The sequence below is a fragment of the Mastomys coucha genome, chromosome X, assembly GCF_008632895.1.
Source record: "Mastomys coucha isolate ucsf_1 chromosome X, UCSF_Mcou_1, whole genome shotgun sequence".
Taxonomy (NCBI): domain Eukaryota; kingdom Metazoa; phylum Chordata; class Mammalia; order Rodentia; family Muridae; genus Mastomys; species Mastomys coucha.
Genome location: NC_045030.1, coordinates 101,429,901 through 101,439,487, shown reverse-complemented (window position 1 = coordinate 101,439,487; position 9,587 = coordinate 101,429,901). Strand labels below are relative to the sequence as shown.

The 9,587-nt window shown below is 40.1% G+C and overlaps 1 protein-coding gene and 1 long non-coding RNA gene across 2 annotated transcripts in view; one reads left to right on the top strand and one right to left on the bottom strand.

Moving 5' to 3' along the window:
• Snx12 (sorting nexin 12) overlaps nt 1–9,587 on the top strand; it is a 124,447-nt gene that overhangs the window by 104,663 nt on the left and 10,197 nt on the right. The gene's annotated exons all lie outside the window — the stretch shown is intronic.
• Nucleotides 1–9,587, bottom strand: part of LOC116087158 — a 13,151-nt gene that overhangs the window by 1,408 nt on the left and 2,156 nt on the right. Inside the window, exon 2 of the long non-coding RNA XR_004117274.1 lies at nt 8,795–8,924. This is a non-coding gene — a long non-coding RNA (uncharacterized LOC116087158). The remainder of the gene's footprint in view (nt 1–8,794; nt 8,925–9,587) is intronic.

Genomic DNA, 9,587 nt, shown 5'->3' with positions numbered 1-9,587 from the left:
TTTTGATGCAAAAACAAGAGGAATTTTATTGTGCTAGCATGCTGGGGTCACCCTGCACACGAAGGAGAAGGAGAATGAAACTAAATTCTTTTTAGCTTAATTTAATTGTGTTTTTTCTTTTGTAATCTACAGTCTTAGAAGACAGGTTAGTTTCCTTTTTCTTTCCTCCTTGTTCAATGCATTCTAATCCCCAACATTCCATTGGTACTCTGTTCTCTGCCTTTATGCACAGCTACTTAACAACCAGTAAATCTGTATTGCCCATTAGAAAAAAAATGAGTTACAGCATCTTAGTCTCTATTCTGCTGTCTGTTTTTTCCTGTCTTATGTTTTTTAAAGAAAAAAGTTATTGTTGGGCATGGTAGCTTACACCTTTATTCTCAGCACTGGGGAGGCAAAGAAAGAGGCAGGGAGATCTCTATAAGTTTAAGGCCAGCCTGATCTGCATATCAAGTTCCAGACCAGCCAGTGCTATGTGATGAGACCCTGTCTCAAGGAGAAGGAGGAGGAGGAGGAAGAAGAGAAATTTATTTTGAAATAAATTTGCTTCACACTTTTTAAAAAGATTTATTTTATTATTTTATGTATATGAATGTTTTTTCCTGCATGTATAGATCTATACCATGTATGTTCCTAGCAAGTAGGCAGATTACCTCAAAGCTGGGAAGTCTCTCCTAGAGCCCTCAGATACTGAGATTTCTTCTAGAAGGTCAGAAGAAGGCACTGGGAAACCTGGAATTGGAGTGGTTTAGAGGGTTGTGAGCCACCCTGAGGGTGCTAGGCATTAAATCTGGGCCCTCTGCAAGAGCAACAAGTGCTGTAACCTCTGAACCATTTCTCCAGCCCCTATGTTCTTTCTTTTGTCAAAACCACAGCTGTCAGCTTGAATAGAATATGAAATAGTTTATTTTAGATGCAAATATCAATGAATATGGCCTGACAACATGGATTTAAGTCAGCCACCCAAATTCCAAATCCCATACTTCAATGCCGTACTAGTTTAGGAAAAGCTTTTTAAAAAACAGCAATATAAGTCGGGCAGTGGTGGCGCACGCCTTTAATCCCAGCACTTGGGAGGCAGAGGCAGGCGGATTTCTGAGTTTGAGGCCAGCCTGATCTACATAATGAGTTCCAGGACAGCCAGGGCTACACAGAGAAACCCTGTCTCCAAAAAAAGAACAAGAACAACAAAAACCAAAACCCAAACAAACAAACAAAAAACCCAGCAATATAGCCCTCAGGATGCTGAGATCCCTCTTATAGGCCTCCAGTGGTACTTGCTAATATTCCTAGCTTCCGCTATAAAAGGACTTACCTAATATTCACAAGGATGCTAGATCATACTGAGAGGTGGGCAGTAAATAGCTAAAGATAGCCCAAGATAGAGTGTAGTTAGGGCCCAGTACCTGTGACATTCTAACCTCTTTGCAGTTATTGATGCTCCACTAATTGACCAGCCTTTGTAAAATGTTCAGTGTAGGTATGGCCTTTTTTCAGGAACTTAATATTTGTTTGTCTGTTTATGAAGGGTAATTTTCAGAAGCTGATTATCTCCTTCCATCACATAGGTCATGGGCATTGTCTGTAACAAGTGTCTTTACTCGTTAAGCTACCTTGCCAGGCTTATTTTAGGAACTTTTGTTCATGTTTGTTTGTTTAAAGATTTATTTATTTTATGTGAGTACACTGTAGCTGTCTTCAGTCATGCCAGAAGAGGGCACAAGATCCCATTACAGATGGTTGTGAGCCTCTGGAAGAGCAGTCAGTGCTCTTAACTGTTGAGCCATCTCTCCAGCCCCTCATGTTTATTTTTGAGACAGAGTCTCATGTAGTGCAGGCTGGCCTCAAACTCACTGTGTTTTCCAGGCTGTTTTTGAACTTTGGGTCCTTCCGCCGTCATCTCTTAAGGGCTGCCATTATAATAAACCTGATTTATGCAGTATTGGGAATCAAAGCCGGAGCTTTGTGCTTGTTAGGCACCAGTCCTCCTTTTTATAGCTTTGAGTTATAATTCATATATCCCACAATTCACCTTTGTGAGTATTCTTGGCCTGCTCATAGAAGTTAGTAATCAGCAGAACATTTTTTTTCTTTTTTTTTTCTTTTCTTTCGAGACAGGGTTTCTCTGTGTAGAAACTGTCCTGGAACTTACTCTGTAGACCAGGCTGGCCTCAAACTCAGAAATCCTCCTGCCTCTGCCTCCCAAGTGCTGGGATTATAGGTATGCGCCACCACCGCCCGGCAGAACATTTTATTCATATTTGTTGGCAATTGCTCCTTATTTCCTCCCAACCTACCTAGCCCCTGGCAACTACTATTCAATTTTGTTTATCTTTTATGGACATTTTGTATAGGATATACAGTCTTTTGTGATTGGTTCCTTTCACTTACTATACAGTTTCCAAGGTTCATGGAGTTTATTTATTTAGAGAGATAATTATTATTTAGGTGCTTTTTAATTAAATTTTATTTGTATTTTTTAAAGATTCATTTATTATTATATCTAAGTACACTGTAGCTGTCTTCAGACACACCAGAAGAGGGCATCAGATCTCATTACAGGTGGTTGTGAGCCACCATGTGGTTGCTGGGATTTGAATTCATGACCTTTGGAAGAGCAGTCAGTGTTCTTAACTGCTGAGCCATCTCTCCAGCCCTATTTGTATTTTTTTTAAAATTCACTTTATGTCCCAATCACTGCTCCCTCTGGTCCCCCCTCACACAACCCCTCCCCCACCCCTTCTCCTTCTCCTCTTAGAGGGTGGAGGCCCCCTTGGATGTTTCTCCCAACCTGGCACATCAAGTCTCTGAAGGGCTAGGAGCATCCTCTCCCACTGAGGGCAGACAAGACAGCCCAATTAGAGGAACAGGGATCCACAGAGAGGTAACAGCTTTAGGGATAGACCCCACTCAAGTTGTTGGGGGACTCACATGAAGACCAACCTGCTACATATAGGAGGGGCTTGTATATTTTTTGCTTGGTGGTTCAGTCTCTGAGAGTCCCCAGGGTCCAGGTTAGTTGATTCTGTTGGTCTTCCTGTGGAGTTCCTATCCCCTTAGAGGCCATAATCCTTCCTCCTATTCTTCCATAAGAGTCCCCAAGTTCAGTCCAATGTTTAGCTGTGGGTGTCTGCATCTGTTTCAGCCAGCTGCTGGGTGGAGCTTCTCATAGGACAGTTGTGCTAGGCTCCTGTCTGCATGTATAAGAGAGTATCATTAATAGTGTCAGGGGTTGGTGCTTGCCCATGAGATGGGTATCAAGTTGGGCCAGTTATTGGTTGGTCATTCCCTTAGTCTCTGCTCTATCCCCTGTCCCTGCATTTCTTTTAGACAAGATAAAATTTGGTCCCACTATGCCACAGGGATACTTGCTCAACTATGTTCATAGCAGCTTTATTCGTAATAACTAGAAACTGGAAACAACCCAGATGTCCCTCAACCGAAGAATGGATACAGAAAATGTGGTTCATCTATACAGTGGAATACCATTCAGTCATTAAAAACAAGGACATCATGAATTTTGCAGGCAAATATCATCCTGAGTGATGTCCAAAAGACATACATGTGAGTATGTATTCACTGATAAATGGATATTAGTATAAAGTACAGAATACCTATTGCTATACTCCATAGATCCAAAGAAGCTGAACAGGAAGAAAGGCCCAAGCAAAGATGCTTGAATCTTACTTCAAAGGGGGAATTAAATAGCCATAGGAAGCAAATAGAGAGAGGGATCTGGGTGGGAAAGGAGACATCCTAAGGGTGTGCAAGAAACCTAGGGTAGGGGAAGCTCCCAAGAATCAATGGGGGTGACTTTAGTTGAGACTCACAGCACTGGGGATATGGAACCTGAAGAAGCCACCTCCTGTAGTCAGGCAGGAACCCCATTGAAACAATATGGACACCAACTCACCCTCAAAACTTTCTACCCAAAATTTATCCTGTCTATTTAGTTATTTTTGAGCAATGTTTTCCTGTGTAGGTCAGGCTGGCTTTGAACTTGACATCCTCTTGTCCCAGATACCTGAGTGCTGGAACAACAGGCATGTGCCACTACTCCTAGCGCCCAGCATCTTATTTGATAGTGTGGCTGTACTGTATTTTATTGATCTGTTAATCAGTTGATAGGTGCTTAAGGTTGTTTGTTTTTAGCTATTAGAGTAATGTGACTAGAAATATTGGGTACGTTTTGTGTACATTCTTCTTGATTATATACTTCAGAATAGAGCTGGGTCATATAATAATTCCATGTTTAGCATTTTGAAAAGCCACTAAGCTTTTTCATAAAGGGTATATCATTTTACATTCCCATGAGATCATTCCACACCTTTACCAATCCTTCTATAATTTTTTTAACATAGCCTTACTAGTAAAACCATAACCTAGTAGTTATGGTTTTAATTTTTAGTTTCATAATAACTGCTGGTATTGAGCACTCTTTCCTGTTCTGTTTGGCTTTTTATACGTATTTTTGAAGGAATATCTAGTCAAATGCTTTGCCAATTTTAAAAATAGGTTATTAAGAGAGAAGAGGGAGACTGTTCACAATCTTAAGGAAGAAATAGAGAGTCAGCCAGGCGGCACTTTAATCCTAGCCAGGTGCACACCTTTAATCCTAGCACTTGGGAGGCAGAGGCAGGTGGATTTCTGAGTTCAAGGCCAGCCTGGTCTACAGAGTGAGATCAGGACAGCCAGAGCTACACAGAGAAACCCTGTCTCGAAAAACCAAAAAAAAAAAAAAAAAGAGTAATTTTACTTTTATTGTGGAAAAATATGCATAACACAAACCATGACTTTAACCATGTTTTTTAACTGCAAGTACATGTGCTACACACTGCATGTGTTTAGAGATCAGAGAATGTTTAGAAGTCAGTTCTTGCCTTCCACCTTCCACCTTGCAGGGTCTCCTTCTTGGTTTTGCTTCTGTACAGCAACATACTCTGGATTAGACTAGCCTGTGAGTTTCCACCTCCCTTCTCCAAGGAGGTGTGCTGTGAATGCACATGTGCACCACCATACCTGGCCTCTTATATAGGAGATCACACTCAAGTCTTCGGTGCTGATCCATCTCCCAGGCCCTTTAACCATTATTTTAAAATTAATTTACAATATATTTTATTTAGTGTATGTACACATCTGGGTGATGGCATGCATGTGAAGGTCAGAAGACAAGGTGCAGAGGTTCACTGTCTCCTTCCATAATATGGATTCTGGTGGATGGAATTCAGGTCTCAGACATGGCAGCAAGTACCTTCTGTACCTGCTGAGTCATTTTCCTGTCCTCTCTTAACTATTTTAAAATGTGTAGTTCCGTATTATCAAATATCGTGCCATTACATTTCATAACATTCACGTCATAAAACCATTACCACTGTCCATTTCTGGACCATTTTCATTTTCCCCAGAGAATTTTATGTACCCATTAAGTACTGTCTCTCAATCCCCTCCTGTGTTCAGCCCCTGGCAACCACCATTTTTAGTCTTAATGAATTTGACTATCTTACAAAGCTCATAGGGGAGGACTCATGGAATCTTTGTCCTTTTGCTACTGGCTTATTTCCTATAGTATAATGTCTCTAAGTTTGGTCTGTAAGTAGCATTTGTCCACATTTCTTTCTTCTTGATGGGAACTTACAAATAGCCATTGGTGCTTATGAACAAACACTAAGGAGAAGAGAGAACACAGCAGCGTTGCCTGCAAGGACAGTGTCCCCTCCCTGTTGTGAAGAATACTGCTCAGAGTGTGGGTTGCCGAGCATCGCTCAGCTCCTTGCTTTCCCTTTGCTTGAATATACACCAAGAAGTGCAAGTGCTGAGTCTCATGTGATTGCATGCTTTAAGAGTTTCAGGACGCATCATAGTGTTTTCTGTAGTGATTACAGAATTTTATGTTTCAGCAGTAGTGCATGATGGTTCCAATTCTCTCACGTCCTCACCAACATTTGAGACATTCTGGTTTGTTTGTTTGTTTCCTCCCCTCCCCTGGAGTGTTGTTTTGGTAAAAATCCTCTTGGTATATGTGAAGAGGTTGTCTTATCTTTTTTTTTAAAGATTTATTTATTATTATATGTAAGTACACTGTAGCAGTCTTCAGACTGCTTCAGACGCACCAGAAGAGGGCGCAAGATCTCATTAGGGATGGTTGTGAGCCACCATGTGGTTGCTGGGATTTGAACCTTTGGAAGAGCAGTCAGTGCTCTTACCCGCTGAGCCATCTCGCCAGCCCCGAGAGGTTGTCTTATTATTATTGAGTTCTAGAGTATTTTATTTTTTTATTTTTATTTTATTTTATTTTATTTTTTTGGTTTTTCGAGACAGGGTTTCTCTGTATATAGTCCTGGCTGTCCTGGAACTCACTCTGTAGACCAGGCTGACCTTGAATTTAGAAATCCGCCTGTCTCTGCCTCCCAAGGGCTGGGATTAAAGGCGTGCACCACCACTGCCCAGCTCTAGAGTATTTTAGACACTAGTCTCTTACAATACAAATGATTTGCACACATTTCTATTATGGGTTGGGTTTTTATCTTCTCTCTTTTCTTCCCTCCCTTCACTACCTACCCTCTTTTTCTCCTCCCCCTTTCCTTTTCTTCCTCCCTCCCTCTCTCCTTCCCTCCCTCCCTTCTTCCTCTTCTCCCCTGCTTTCATTTATTTCTTTCTGTGTCTTATATACCGAAAACTCCTGGAACTCTCTCTGTAGACCAGGCTGGTCTCAAACTCACAAAGATCCACCTGCCTCTCTCTGAGTATTAAGGTTAAAGGTGTGCACCCCCATGTCTGGCACTCATTGGTTTCTTGATAGTGTGTTTGAAGAACAAGAGTTTTAATATTTGTCTATTCTTAATTCTGTTGCTCTGTAGTTGACATCATATCTAAGACTCTATCATCAAAACCATCTTCATAAAAAAATTTTTTTTACAGCCGGGCGTGGTGGCACACGCCTTTAATTCCAGCACTTGGGAGGCAGAGGCAGGTGGATTTCTGAGTTTGAGGCCAGCCTGGTCTACAGAGTGAGCTCCAGGACAGCCAGGGCTATACAGAGAAACCCTGTCCCAAAAAACAAAAACAAAAACAAAAACAAAACAAAACAAAACAAAACAAAAAAAATTATCTCTTTTTTTTTATAAGAGTTTTGTGATTTTAGTGCTTACATTTAGGTATTTGGTCTATATTGAATTGATTTTGTATACAGTGGGAGATAGGGTCAAACTTCCTTCTTTTATGTATACCTAGTTGGTTTCTAGTTGGTAACCGGTTTGTTAAAAATATTTTTCCTTTCATTGTATTTCCTGGCACTCTTGTCAGAAGACTCCTGACTTTATTTCTGGACTTTCAAGTCTCTTCTGTTAGCTCATATGTCTGCATTTATGCCTGATACCATACTATCTTGATTACTGTAGTTTTATAGTAAGTTTTTATTTTATTTTATTATTATTATTTTCTCAAGACTGGGTCACATGTATCCCAGGCTGGCTTTTACTTTACTATGCAGTCAAGAATAACCTTGATCTTCTGATCTGCTTGCTTCCACCTACCAAGTGCTGAAATTACATGAGCGAGCTACCACATTTAGTTTGTGCACTGCTGGGCTTTGAACCTAGGACAGCACTGCCCTAGGACTTCCTGCATACTCTGCAGGCACTATATATACCAGCTGAGCTGTATCCAGCCTGGTAGTAAGTTTGTTAAAGTGAATCTCTGTGAGTTCAAGGTCATCCTGGTCTATACATTGAGTTCAAGGACAGCCAGGGGTGACCTTGGACAAGAGAGACCTTGTCTTCATTTTTTTAATTTATTAGTTTTGGTTTGTTGAATTTCTTTGTTTCAACTTTTAAGAAGTATTAGTTGAATATTTGAAATGAATACATATACAGATAATGTTCTGATGAACTTATCTTATAAATAATTTTTCTAGAGCCACATTTATTTCTATAGACTAAATATTCCAGAAGCAGAACAATGTAGTAGATACAGAAATAGGGAGAATAGTTTCCATTTCTTTTGCTCAAAAAGGCATCTTCTATGAACTGTAGATGAGTTAAGAAGAAAAATTGTAGGGGACATTGTTGACTGCAGTAGGTACCCTACGTTCATATCATGTATGTACTTAACCAAATTAAGACCTTCAGATGGGCTGGTGAGATGGCTGACTACTCTTCTGAGGGTCCTGAGTTCAAATCCCAGCAACCACAGGGTGGCTCACAACCACCTGTAATGAGATATGACACCCTCTTCTGGAGTGTCTGGAGTGAGCTAGGCCGACTAGAGCAAGTGGGGTTGACCAGAGCGTGCAGAAGTTCTAAAAATTTAATTCCCAACAGTCACATGAAGGCTCACAACCATCTGTACACCATCTGTACAGGTACAGTACAGATACATAAAAAATAAATCTTAAAAAAAAACCTTTATATTATTATTATTACTACTATTATTATTATTACTAGTATCAACTCTTTATGTATATTAAACATTTTGAGAGTATATCATTTCCCTTTTTCTTTTTCTTTCCTCCATCCCCTCCCATGTACCCCATTTTGCTTTTATTCAAATTTGTGGCTTCTTTTTCTTTAATTGTCATTACATATGTATGTGACATTCATATATATAAAATTATGCTTAAACACATACTTATATTTATAAAGGTTATTACATATATGTGTGTGTATATATACATATATATATATATACATGCTTTAACCTGCTATGGGGTTAATAACTTCCTGGTACCAGACACTCTCTAGGTAAGGTCTTATAAAACCTACTACATATTAAATTCCATAGAGATTTGAAAACTTACCTGAGTTTTGACTTATGGCTTTAGAGGGTTCAGTCCACAAGCCCTGTCAAACTGGGCTTGTGTTGAGGCAGATCTCTGTGGCAGGTTGAGTGTGGTGGGGTAAAGCTGCTCTTTTCAAGGTAACCAAGACCTAGAGAAGGAAAGGGTGAGGCACAGACATACTTCAAAGGCAGTAGCTATCTTCCTTCAAGTAATCCCACCTCCACCTTTTGGTAATGCCATCAAATTATTTAACCTCATGCAAGTGAGGAAGGAAAAGAGTCCAAAGTTCGGGACTCAGAAGGAATAGACAGGTACACAAGGCATTAAGCCACAGATCAGCCCTGTCTCTGCACATTGCCCTGGTGACTGTCTTCATTGCCTGAGCCATGTGGGATATACTTTGCATCCAAACCATAACACTAATCCCATTTGCCAGCCAACACTCTCATGTCTATTTGTTAGTAAGTAAAGTTTGGTGAATGATCTAGGACATAACTTTGCTGTTAATTAGAAACTTTAGGCAAGCATGATTAAAACAACCTCATTTTGTGTGTGTGTGATTTTTTTTTTTTTTTTGGTAAGGTTCTGGAAATGCAAGCCAGGACCTTATACATGCCTACCTCTGAACTGTATGCTCATCTCTCAAGGTTCTTGATTATTTAATCACACTGCCCCTCAAAATTTGAAGATGTGCATTTCCCCCAGCAGTAAATGAAGATGCATGCACATTTCCATTTTTTTTTTTGATCTTTCGAGCTTTTATTTCAGTGACCAAAAGAATGCAGTTAATGGAATTGATGACTAACATCAG